General features: G+C 39.3%; 1 protein-coding gene across 3 annotated transcripts in view; it reads right to left on the bottom strand.

Moving 5' to 3' along the window:
- Window positions 1-12,963, bottom strand: part of CACNA2D3 (calcium voltage-gated channel auxiliary subunit alpha2delta 3) — a 717,368-nt gene that overhangs the window by 81,043 nt on the left and 623,362 nt on the right. The gene's annotated exons all lie outside the window — the stretch shown is intronic.

Consider the following 12,963-nt stretch of genomic DNA (forward strand, 5'->3'; position numbering starts at 1 on the left):
ATTACAGAAATGAAAATCTTTTCTGACTCTGTGTTTTTAATTTATATCTTAATTTATAATCTGCACCATGATATCATATATATATATATATATATATATATATATATATATATATATTAGAATTTCACCATTTACCACCTTGTAATCTATTCAATGAAAGAGCAGTTCTTCAGAAAAACATTCCCCCCCCCCCCAATTATTCAACTGTTCTTTTAGCTTGAATGTAGCACTATGTCACACTCAGATCTTGGAAGTAATACATTAGATATAAATTGCTTGTAATAATAGTAAGAAGAATAAAAAATAATGTTAATTTGGAATAGCAAGATATAATAATTGTTCTATTATATTAAGAACTCCTCCAAACTGACCAAAAGCTATAAATGTAGTTATCGGGGCTGTGTTTTTCTTATCCCAATATTTTTCTTGTGATTGTCTGGTATTAGCAGCAACTTTTAAAACCTGCTACAGGAATTCTGCAAGTTTCCAACAGAGGCTAATATCACATTACTATATCCATTGTCTTACTTTCTCATGCAGTACTTTTGGTCAGTTTCACTTTTGGTCAGATGCCATTTCCAGTGGCAGTGTGACCTTTGCTATTGGAGTTTTCCACTAACATTAATTCCCTCATAAAAGTTATAGTTACTAGATTGAATATTTGTTCTTTTTCCCTCTTTATTTTATAACATTTTTAAAAAAACAAAATGTGGAGACAAGAAACATGTTAAATGGATCTGTAATTGGTTGACCGGCCGAACCCAAAGGGTGCTCAACAATGGCTCCTTTTCATCCTGGAGAGAAGTGACCAGTGGGGTCCCACAGGGCTCTGTCCTGGGCCCAGTGCTATTTAACATCTTTATCAATGACCTGGATGACAGAATTGGGAGCATACTTATCAAATTTGCAGATGACACCAAATTAGGGGGAATAGCTAATACCCCAGAGGACAGGATCAAGATTCAAAATGACCTGAATCGACTAGAAAGCTGGGCCAAAGCTAACAAAATGAAATTCAACACAGAGAAATGTAAGGTATTGCACTTAGGACGGAAAAATAAAATGCACAGATATAGGATGGGTGACACCTGGCTGAATGAAACTACGTGTGAAAGGGATCTAGGAGTCCAAGTAGACCACAAGTTGAACATAAGTGAACAGTGTGATGCGGCAGCTAAAAAGGCCAATGCTATTTTAGGCTGCATCAATAGAAGTATAGTGTCTAGATCAAGAGAAGTAATAGTGCCACTGTATTCTGCTTTGGTCAGGCCCCACCTAGAATATTGTGTCCAGTTCTGGGCGCCACAATTCAGAAAGGACATTGAGAAACTGGAGCATGTCCAAAGGAGGGCGACAAAAATGGTGAAGGGTCTGGAAACCATGCCCTATGAGGAACGACTTAGGGAGCTGGGGATGTTTAGCCTGGAGAAAAGAAGGTTAAGAGGTGATATGATAGCCCTGTTTAAATATTTGAAAGGATGTCATATTGAGGAGGGAGCAAGCTTGTTTTCTGCTGCTCCAGAGAACAGGACCCGGAACAATGGATGCAAGCTACAGGAAAAGAGATTCCACCTGAACATTAGGAGGAACTTCCTGACAGTAAGGGCTGTTCGACAGTGGAATGCACTTCCTCGGAAGGTGATAGAGTCTCCTTCCTTGGAGGTCTTTAAACAGAGGCTGGATGGCCATCTGTCAGGGATGCTTTGATTTGGATTTCCTGCATGGCAGGGGGTTGGACTGGATGGCCCTAGTGGTCTCTTCCAACTCTACGATTCTATGATTCTATGATTCTATGTATACTGGGGGAAGACCATGGGGGTGTAAAGTCCCTCAATCAATCACATTCATCAATCCTGGCAAAGATCAGGAATATTTAGGGAATTACTAGATGCAGAAGCAGAAATAACCATTACCAACAGAAAATTCTAAGGTTTAATGAGACCATTGGGCACACTGGAGGAGCCATAAACAAGAGATAAAGCTGTTATTTTTGCAATGTCACTGCAAAAATTTTAGTTATTTTTACTGTTAAAAGTTATATGTGCCTCCCTTCTTAGGTGTCCAGTACCACAGGCCTATTGCATTTTGTTATGGTTTTAAAAATTCTAATGTGTATTAAAGTAATCATATATACATATATATATATATATATATATATATATATATATATATAAAAGTTACTGTTGAGATATGAGAAAATAAGTGTTTCTTTTTAAAATGATAACTGGAAAAATATAAAGATAAAATTGACTAACTTTGGGGATCTTTAAACTTACAAAATTTCCAACTTCTAGGTACATTTTGGTAATAGGATGATAACTCCCATCTATGGAGCTTATTGCATGAACTTTAAAAGTGTTTCAGGCCTCCCGGCTGGAGACAAACTACATTATGGAGGAAGGGATTATCACATGCTAAATCTCCACCTAATTATCGCCTGCCATCAGCCCAGATCCAAGCCGGGTCCCAGCCATGCTCTGCCAGCACTTTTTAGAAGTTGGAAGCTTCTAATGATGGCAGGTGGTAATTAGGCAGTGATTTAGCATGCGATAATCCTCACCTCCATCCCGTGTTCCAGCTCCAGTCCAGGAGGCTTGCAACACTTTTAAAGTTCATGCGATAAGCTCCTATTTATAATAAAACATGATTCAAGTCCACTGAACGTCACTAAGACCCAAAGAAGCTGAAGGCACCTATCAATTTCTAAAAATATTCAGGGATTTCTACTGGTGGAACATTATATATTGTTCTTGTGCTTAACAAAAGCAGGTTTGACAACACTATTACCATTTTCATGAGCTACATGTGCTTTGTAATACACTTTCTTTATAAAATAAATCTCTCCTTGGTCTGCTTTGGAAGTGACCAATACCAAAACTGCTACAATTCATCTACAATTGCATGTTTCAAGGATTTATTATTTCTGACAACTGCACAATTGTGGTATGTGTGCCAAAGAATGAGGAGTTCACTCATGTGCCTTGCTTTACTCTCCACCATGTAAAAGGTTTCTGTGGGTGAAAAAGAATTTTAAAAACATGGTGGATACAGCCTAAAAATCTGCTTGCAGTTAAGAAATGTGCCAGAGGTTCCCTATGATGTTGCAATAGATTTTTATTTTATTTTATTTTTAAAAAAAACAAACCCCTCACAGAGCTATCTGCTACGTCAGTTGATAAAATGGTTTATAAAAATGGAGAAGAAAGAGGAATGGAGACACAGGAATGGCAGTTTCTTGTATATTGCCTTGTAAAACATACCTGCCATTGAAATGAGGAACAGCAGCAGCAAGCAAGCAAGGAGGAGAGGAGAAGCATCCATCTCTTTCAATCTTGTGAGAATCATATGGAAAGTATTTGCCACCTCCATACACTATTTCAGAAATGTCATAGAGAGAAATAACATGGACATTCCAGTTTCTGCCTGCTGTTATACTCATATTCACTACTTGGATATGACAGCTATGGATAGTTAAAGAGGCCTAACACACAGCATTCTCTAGTATTTACTACTGTGAATAGAAAATATATGTTCTACAGAGCAAGTGGGACATACAACAAAATGTTACAGTATGGAATCTTCTTCAGGAATCGAGCCAGCTAACTACAACCAATTTGAGAATACACCATTGCATTGCTTCCTCCTTGGTCTTCCATTTGTCAATTTCACCAGCCAGCATTCCATTATTTTAAGCTTTTCCTTGTGGATTTTCAAGGAAAATCTAAAGCTAAAGTTACAGTTAATGCTTTCTTGTGGATAGATCATGCTGTTCGTATGGATCCATGCTTGGAGAACTCAGTTTGCATTTAGTATATATGTGCTAGTGTGTATCTTTCAATCCCTCACTTTGACTGGTAATTTCAAAGGAATTTACTTGACTGCATCCCCCAGCGTGCATTGTAAATCAGGTATAAATAATTTAACAGAATTATACAGGGATACATGCCTTGTTACTTTTAATTTTACTCTTTGCATTTACCAGTCATATGCTTGTGTAGTCCCACTGATCTATGTTTGTGAGGACAGCGATAAATTGCAGAACAGTCTGTTGAATGAAGTTATGAAATAATGAAATCAAAGGTCTCAGATCCATGCTCAGCCCTCTCAAAAAAACTCTCTTTACTTTCATTCCATTTTAATACATAGTATAATATATAAACTGTTTCATTATCATTGTCTAGGTCTTCTTACAATGGCCTTTGCAGCTTTCTTTGGAGCATCACATGCTATCCATCAAGCCTCAAAGTGAAAGTGAGTCCAATGTACAGCCTTTAAGAAGAGACAAGAAATGATCTGAAATATCTAAATAAAACAACACGTCAATCCAACATTTAATCTCAAACATGTTTTTTTGAATTCCCCCTGTTTTGGATCCTTTTTGTATCTACAGTGCGTCCTCGCCTTACGCGGGGGATCCATTCTGGATCCCTCCACATAAGGTGAATTCTGCCTATGCTCGAGCCCCATTGGAAACAATGGGGCTCGTGCTCGGCGGCGCGGGTGCGCGCGGGACGCAACGGGCGCACGCGCACATTCAATTGAATGGGACGCGCCGCCCCTTCCGCCCCGCATGCGCGCCACAGCTTGAGCGCATATGCTCAAGGCCGCGTATGGTGCGCCCGCATATGGCGTGGGCGCACTGTATTACTTTTATGTCAAGTGTTATCCATTTCCATTTACTGTAACAGCAAAGAATGATTAATTTTAATAATTCTTATCTGCCCCGCATTTTCTCTGTGTCTCTAATGATGCACAACTTATACAACTATATTTATAAATTGGACATTGATTGAAAAACTGGAGCCAGTTTGTTACTAGGCAGACACAAGACTCTCGCTACTACCTTTTAATAACTTGAAATTAAATCTCCCATTGAGCACTATCAGAATTGCAAAGCCTCCTTTCCACAAACCAAAAGGCTAGTGAAAAAGATAGGCCAAGGACAAAAAGGGATTTTATTTTTTGAATCTTGGCCAAATTGTCAAAACACACACACACAAATCCAAAACATGAAAACCCTTAGCTTCCTGTTTTATAGTCCATCTTTAAATACTTTTTGACTACCCAGCTTCCACAATGAATCTCATATTTTGTAGCTTGTTCTTGGTAAAACATGTGAGGCTGGCAAAAAATAAATACAGTTTAGCTAATTCAAAGTATAACTTCGAGCTACATGGCATCAAAACCAGTAGGCAACTAGGGTATTGCCAGGATAGGATATACCACATAGAATATACACATTATTTTCTAAATATCACATTATCAAGATCTCAATTTGCTTTGCAGACCATCACTTACATTGAAGAAACCTGATCCAAATCCACTGAAACCCAAAGATTACAGTTATTCAAAGTTTTGAACTGAGTATAACAGTAATGTAATACAATCTCCTATTAACCCACTGGAAGCAGATGGCACTTTTCTCCTTATTCATCATCTCCAATCCACTTACCCAGCAAGCAGAAGAAACACTGTGTTTATTTTGTTTCATTATTTTGCATTATTTTGTTTCCCTCAGCACTGGCCTTAATTAAACTTTCCTTGAAACCAAATCCTCACTCCACTCCACCCACCAAAACATTACTTTAGCTGGAACCAATTTGGACTGAAGAGGTAGAATGGGAATATCTTCTCTCCTAACTGGCCTGAATTCAAATATGGGCTTGGAAACTAACAAGAGGAAAAAATAGTTTGGAAAAGCAATGCAAAAGGGTGCAGAGTGTTGTTACCCCATCTTCCTCTCTTCAGTCATATCTACATGCTAGGAAGGGCAACAAGGAAAAAGGAGTTTGTTTTCTGTTGCAAATATTTTAGTTTTATAAATGTCCTGATGAACATGGTAGACTTCCTCATGCCTGATCCCCTTCAACTGATTTTTTGTTGTTGTTGGAAAAACATTTTATTGGTAGATGGATGGTTAAACTTTTGTACAGACTTTAAAACTGTATACTTTGGCTGCAATGCTATAGCAGCTCATGAAAAGTTTTTTTTTTTTAAGAGACAATTTTTTAAGGGGAGAAGGTTAAAACCTATGGTAAGCTGCACTGTGAAAGTGGTTCCCCACACCTGCAAGTGCTGATAGGTGAAGGAAAAGAACATCAGTTTCACTGCTGTTATTTGCAGTCAGTTCATTTAGGACTATTACAGACCTCTGGTTTGTGGCAGCCTGGGGCCAATTCTAGGGTTCCGGAGTGCGCAGCGTCTCCGGAACCCTAGCACATATGGACGGTGCCATCTTTATGCAGTGCTGTCCATATGGTGAACACTTTCATGACGTGTCTTGTGTGATGCGTCCAAAAGGTGCAGTGTACAAGACACATCACTGCGATGCCCCAGGGCACAAATGGTGGCTTGGCATCGTCGCTGGAAGGATCTCCATTTTGGAGGTCCTTTTTGCAGTGGATCATTGTTGTCGTGCGGTTGCTGTGGCAATGATCTGGAGAAGAAAGGGACAGCCTCTAGCCACCCTTTCCCTCTAATCTGTACTTGCCATATTTCTCCAAATTTAAAGTAGAGTATCTAGACTATAACAGCAGTAAATTATAGGCGCGGAACAGGCCGCTCCAAAATGGCGGCCTACTGGTGGCCTATTTCCCTCCAGAGGGATGGTGCAGCTGCCAGATGGCGTGGCATCTGTCCGGAGTAAAAAGAACCCGGGCAGACACCACGTGGTGCACTTCTTTTTGTGCTGCCGGGCAGACGCCACATGGTGCACCAATGGCCCACTTGTGACATAAGTGATGAACAGCAACATGTGGAAGCCGCACATCACTTATGTAAAGATGGCAGCCCCCATGTGGGTGGGAGGCCACCATCAAAACACAGCCAGCACATACTAGGATTAGGGACCATGCGGTTGGTGTGCGGTCTCTAACCCTAGAATCGTCAGTGGCATGGTGCTTTGGGACTGTCTGTCCTGCACCATTGTTATCATTATTGTTGTTGTTATTATTATTATTAGTAACCTTTATTTATAAAGTGCTGTAAATTTACACAGCGCTGCACATACAATCTTTTTAATTAGACGGTTCCCTGCCCTCAGGCTTACAATCTAAAAAGACACGACACAAAAAGGAGAAGGGAGTGATGGTGGGAAATGGGATCAGCTCCAGCAGTTCTTCTCTACCTCCGAGGCCTGGACCAAGGGAGATGGACTGGAGGGAGGGCTTGGCTTCTTAATGGATAGTGTTCTTCTTTTTATATTTATTTCTGGCTCCCTCCCCCCCCCCCCAAAAAAAAAAACCCAAGAAATTGGGACTCAAAGCAGCTTACAGTTTAAAAGAACAATACCATTAAAACATACAAAAGTGAGCATTAAAATAGAACTAAGCTATGAAGTGCGTAAAACTGGCACATTTGCTACCAAGGAAGTCCCTTTACTGTAGAGGTAAAATTAACAAAAGGTTTTAAATCCCTTGCCAATTACAATTCTGCAGTTAAAAATATATATATATTTTTAGATTTATGGAAGAGACTGATAGAAAATTACTAAGACTCACTACTACTTTTACTATAGTGGCTTTACACTATAATATACATAATTAATGCTGAACTTCTCAGGGAGGCTGCAGGACTAAAAATGCACATAGAGAAGTTATCTGTAAATTTTGAATCTGAAGATATCCAAGACACTCTACAGCCTTTCAGTGGCTCTCTGACAAGGTGGGAACTGACCAACAGAAAACTCCACTGTAATAAAAAAAACAAAAACTGAAGTTGTTGTTGTTGTTGGTATGTGCCTTCAAGTTGTTTCCATGGTAGGCTAACCTATCATAGTGTTTTCTGGGGCTGAGAGTGTATGATTTACTCAAGGACACCTAATGGGTTTCCATGGGCAACTGGGGAACCGAATCCTGATCTCCAGGGACGTAGCCCAACACTCAAATCACTACACCACACTGGCTCTTCAGTGAAATAATAAGTACCTCAATGAATGATATTAGCATGTTGGATAAAAATTTGGTATTTGTTAAGTGGTCAGAGCAGATGGCATAGTCTTTATTTTCCTGCCAAGTTCATCTGTGTCACTGCTCACATGTTCACCACATGAGAGTTTTATAACAATAAGAAATAATTGTTATTATTAACAAGTAGGACAGGAAAGGGATGCCGAAAATTACAGAGTAAAACAGAATTGGCTTGCAAATATTTATTGCCTGCTCCTTCAAGAAGAAATTGGAAAGAGCCACATATGTATGAAGGGTAACTGGACAGTCCTAATCATATGTTGTCAAAAGATGGACTGAGCATGTATGCTTGACTAAAAAAGTAAAGGGGGGAAAACATGAAGGGTAATAATTTCTTCTACCACAACAGAGAGTGCATCAAGCAAGCCGTATGTTATTGTTGGAAATGAACCTCACACAGTGCTTAACATTTCTGTGACCTTACTCTGTGAACATCTTTTCAATTTGTTAGTGCTAAAAATAACACAATTGTAGCTGCAAAGGATTACCCACACCAAGAGAGGCAGTTGAGAGGCATTCTCTAAAGTTCCCATTTATTCATAGAGAGAGTTGCACAATCTTGGGGAATGCACCTGGTTAGCAAGCCTCCTTTTCAAGGACAATACTTATCAAAATAATGTGTCAATGCATCTGATATGCAAGACAACATAGCTGTTTTACTAAAATCAATGCTAAGAAACACACACATACACACATAGGCCACAGCAGGAAGCAATATGTTCTATATTACTATTCACTATTTATAACCAGATCCAAGATCCTGAGTAGGGGCTGGCAAGAAGCAGTTGACCATGTCATAAGTGGTTAGATTTTTATTGGAAAAAATTCATGTAATTAAACATATCAGCATTCTTGGTTATTGCAGTTATTAGGAACAAAATATTTGAATAAACACTTATAAACCAAGTTAGGGCATATATTCTGGGAATGAATGATAATGTTGTTTTTCTTTCTTTTTTAAATAAGAATTTTTAAAGGAGAAATTTCTTCCTGTGTGAGATGAAGAGACCATTGAAGAAAAAGAAGAAGAAGAGGAGGAGGAGGAGGAGGAGGAAGAGGAAGAGGAGGAACAGCAGCAGCAGCAACAACAACAACAGCTACTGAATATGGGAGAACCAAAACTGGATTTGGCTATTCAGGACCAGGATATTTGGATATTTACTTGCTAAAAAGTTCTATTTGAATCCTTGTATAGAAAGTTTGCCACCTATTCATCTGAGTCATAACAATTACATAGCAGGCAAATACAAAACAGTGTTCTCCATGCTGAAAATATTTGTATCTACTAAGTTTTCCAATGCAAATTAAAAGAATTTATAGACACCTGCAAATTTCTTTGTCCCTGAGACAGAAAAAAAAATTGAATTTGCAGTAGAAAGTGATGCAAAAGAAACTGAAATTGGCAGAAAGTGATTTTGCTATCCCTAATGTGCTGGACTATGAGTCTGGAGCGCTGAATTTGATTCCCAGCTTGGCCATGAAACCCACTGGGTGACCTTGGGCAAGCCACATGCTCTCAGCCTCAGAGGATAAATCTTGCCAAGAAAACCCCAGGATAGTGTCGCCTTAGGTCAAACATGAAGGCATCACCATCAACAATGTGTACAGTGGTTGTGTAATGACTCCACTATGGACGTTATCACATGGGGGAAATTGGAAGGTCAATGCAGTGTGATACCGGGTGCCATCAGGGGTTTTATGTTTTTGCGCGAGAGGTTATCACACGTAATCAAAGGCAATGCTAACTCAATTCGAACCCAATCCAGGGTCAATAGAGAGATGTGTAAGTTCAGGGAAATATAGAATTTACAAATCCTGTTCCATTCCAAAGTTGTGTTCAATTCGAGTTTGGCAGGTATGGAATGCATGTCCTGGTTGCCCTTGGATTGCTTTCAAATCAGACTACAATCCCCAAGCTCCTTTGCTGGCTGCAATTTTCACTCCTGTGTTCCTTGGCTGCTTCCTCTGGGACCAAAGGGGCAGGAAAAGTGAAGGTGTTGGTGCTGTGCAGAGGGGGTGAAAATACTCTGGCCTTCTCAAAAAGTTAAAAGATCAGCACCAAAGTCCACCTTTCCTCCTTCCCTCCGGGTGTGGGGGGCTTTTCTCTCAGCCTCACAAAGTTCCTCTTGGAGTTCTGGAGCTGTTTGGGGGATGAAGCAGCCCTCCCCACAGAGACACACACACTGCCTCCCTCCCTCCTACTCTCAGCCCTTTACGGCTCTTTCCCTTTGCAAACTCATCCTCTCCAACTGGAGGGAAGGGATTCGCCAGGGCTCTCTCTTTCTCTCTCGTGACTCTGTCACAGGGTTTTCTTGACAGGTTTATGCAGATGGGTTTTGCCATTGCCATTTGCTGAGGAGGCTGAGAGAGTGTGACTTGCACCAAATCACCCAGTGGGATTCCATCCCTGCCTTCTAGAGTCAAAGTCCAATGCTCAAACCAAGTATAAGGTTACTTTGGACTGGTTTTGAATTGGTGAATTGCCTAAATAACATGAAATAAGGGGTAATGAATGAACAAATAATGTGAATTGCCTAAATAATGTGAAATAAAGGGTAATGAATGAACAAATAACGTGAATTGCCTAAATAATGTGAAATAAATGGTAATGAATGAACAAATAACATGAAACAAGGCAAAGCCACGGAAACTGGAAGCAAGCCCCACCGGAAGTGCAAAAAGGATACGATACGATTCTGTCCTCACTGCGCATGTACAGGGATGCTAATTCAAATCCTAGACTATGAAGGGTATGTACTCATATGATCATTTCTTTTGCATTCACACTACTTTGGCTTTGGGATGGGCACTGTGTTCTTCTGTGGTGTGATAAACATCCACGTACTTGCATTCATTTCCGAATTGGCCCTACTTTCTTTTCTTTCAAAATTGAGAGACATTCCTCCCATGTGACAACATCCTATGTGCCAATTTACATCTCCAAGCATAGTGACATCAATAAAAACTGGACAGAACAGTGACACAACAGATGTGGGTTAGATAGTTGAGAATATTTTAGTAACTATTGCGCATGTGTCAGACTGTGTAAATCACAATGCATAATTTCCCATCTCATGAAGTGTCTACTCATACATCATCTCCCCAACATTAATCTGTTAACACTGATCTGTTATCCTTAGAACCAACAAACAGTGATGATGTAGTATTGTATGAATGAGAGGAAGCCATCTTACAACTCTCTGACCCAATAGCTGAGGACAATTGGCCCTCCATATCAGCAACTTTACCATCCATGGATTAGAGCATCTACAGATGATCCCACCACATTCCTGTGAATGGTGGTGTGTGCATGCAGCTGTACCAATGCAGTTACGTGCACATCACACTGCCATTGGCTATAATGGGACTTGAGGTCCTACAGTATTTGGCATATGTGTACATCAGCCAAGAAGTCACTGTACATACATACTGTTAGAAAACGCTAAATCCTATTAATGAGAAATCCTATTAATGAACTTAAGACAGATGGGCTTTTTCTTCCAAATTAGTGACAAAATTGATATTAGCATCATAACTAAGAAAATTAGGGTTAATTGATGAGCATTCTAGATAAATAATTAAATAAAATATGAAAGCATTGACACATAAGCCAGTAGGAAAGATTTAGCATAAAACCAGTTTTTCTAAAGATGGTAATTCATGTTCCAGTTGGCAACCGTACTGACAGCATAGCTACAACAGAGCAAATATGTTTGAACCTTTGGCTCTCTCTCTTCTCCTGTCCTTCATTGTTATCTCTCTCCTTACCAAACCTACTCCAAAGAATTTCCTAGCCTGCCAGAGTAGTTTCTGAAGGGACTGTAGAGGAAGGAGAAATCACTGATACTGGCAGAAGCAATGGGATCCATGGAAGTAAACTGATAAATTCTGACTAAATGGGATGAAATGTTTAAATTTAATTTCAGTGCATTTGAAATACTGCCTTTTGCAATTATATTTTATGAATGCAAATGGATCTTGTAGCACCTTTGAGACTAACTGAGCAAAAACAAATTTTACAAATGTTATCCTATATTTTATTTTCAGTTTTAAATCACAACCTGGATGCCATAATCCAGTCAAGAGCTATAAAATATATTCACAATTTATGACAGAGACTGCATTTTTATTTTTCTTTGTGGCCAAATACCATTTCCCCCTCTTATACTCAGCACTCTTCTCCAGCACCACATCTCAATTAAGATGATTTTTTTGGTATCAGCTTTTTTTACTGTCCAGCTCTCACATACATACAAGGTGATGGGGAATACAATGATTTGGACAATCCTAACTTTAGTATTCAGAGTTATATCTTTACACTTTATAGATCTTGTATAGTTCTTTCATAGTTGCCCTTCCCAAACCTAGTCTTCTAATTTCTTGACTGCAGTTTCCATTCTGATCAGTACTGGAGTACTGTTCCTGAAATAAATGGGAGCTGTGTAGAAGCCATCTTAATGTGGATAGTGAGTTCTGTCTGATGAAGTAGGGGGGATGAATTCAAATGTCCAGCTTGACAAATCTCCTATAAGGGACACTGTATTTCACTTTCAGTTTAGCATTCACTCTGTTAATTCTTCTATCTCATGTTTCTGATTATTTAGTGTGATTTAAACTCCTTGGATTGGAGGTCTATTTTAATGTAAATCACTAAAGGATTTCATTAGGTCAAGCAATGTACAATAGATGCTATAGATACATATATAAAATAATTCTGCTTAACTTGGCAACAAGATTTCACTGCTTTAATGGTGGGATATTTGAATCATAGGATTTGGCTATCAAAACATTATACAGCTATATTACATGAAGTGCAACTAATTGGTCTACCTGGTGAGCCAAGAGAGTTTCCAGCCCTGAGTCCCATCATGAGAATGCACAAAGCCAAACCCCACCACAAGAGGAGAAATGATCTCTGGCTTGTTTGAATCAGTCTTCCTCTGCCTTTTCTAAAGGACAGCCACTTATTCAGTGATCCAGGAATAAGTACACTGTT

Source organism: Sceloporus occidentalis, unplaced genomic scaffold (genome assembly GCF_023333645.1).
Source record: "Sceloporus occidentalis isolate IW3139 unplaced genomic scaffold, rSceOcc1.0.p SCAF_1, whole genome shotgun sequence".
Lineage (NCBI taxonomy): Eukaryota > Metazoa > Chordata > Lepidosauria > Squamata > Phrynosomatidae > Sceloporus > Sceloporus occidentalis.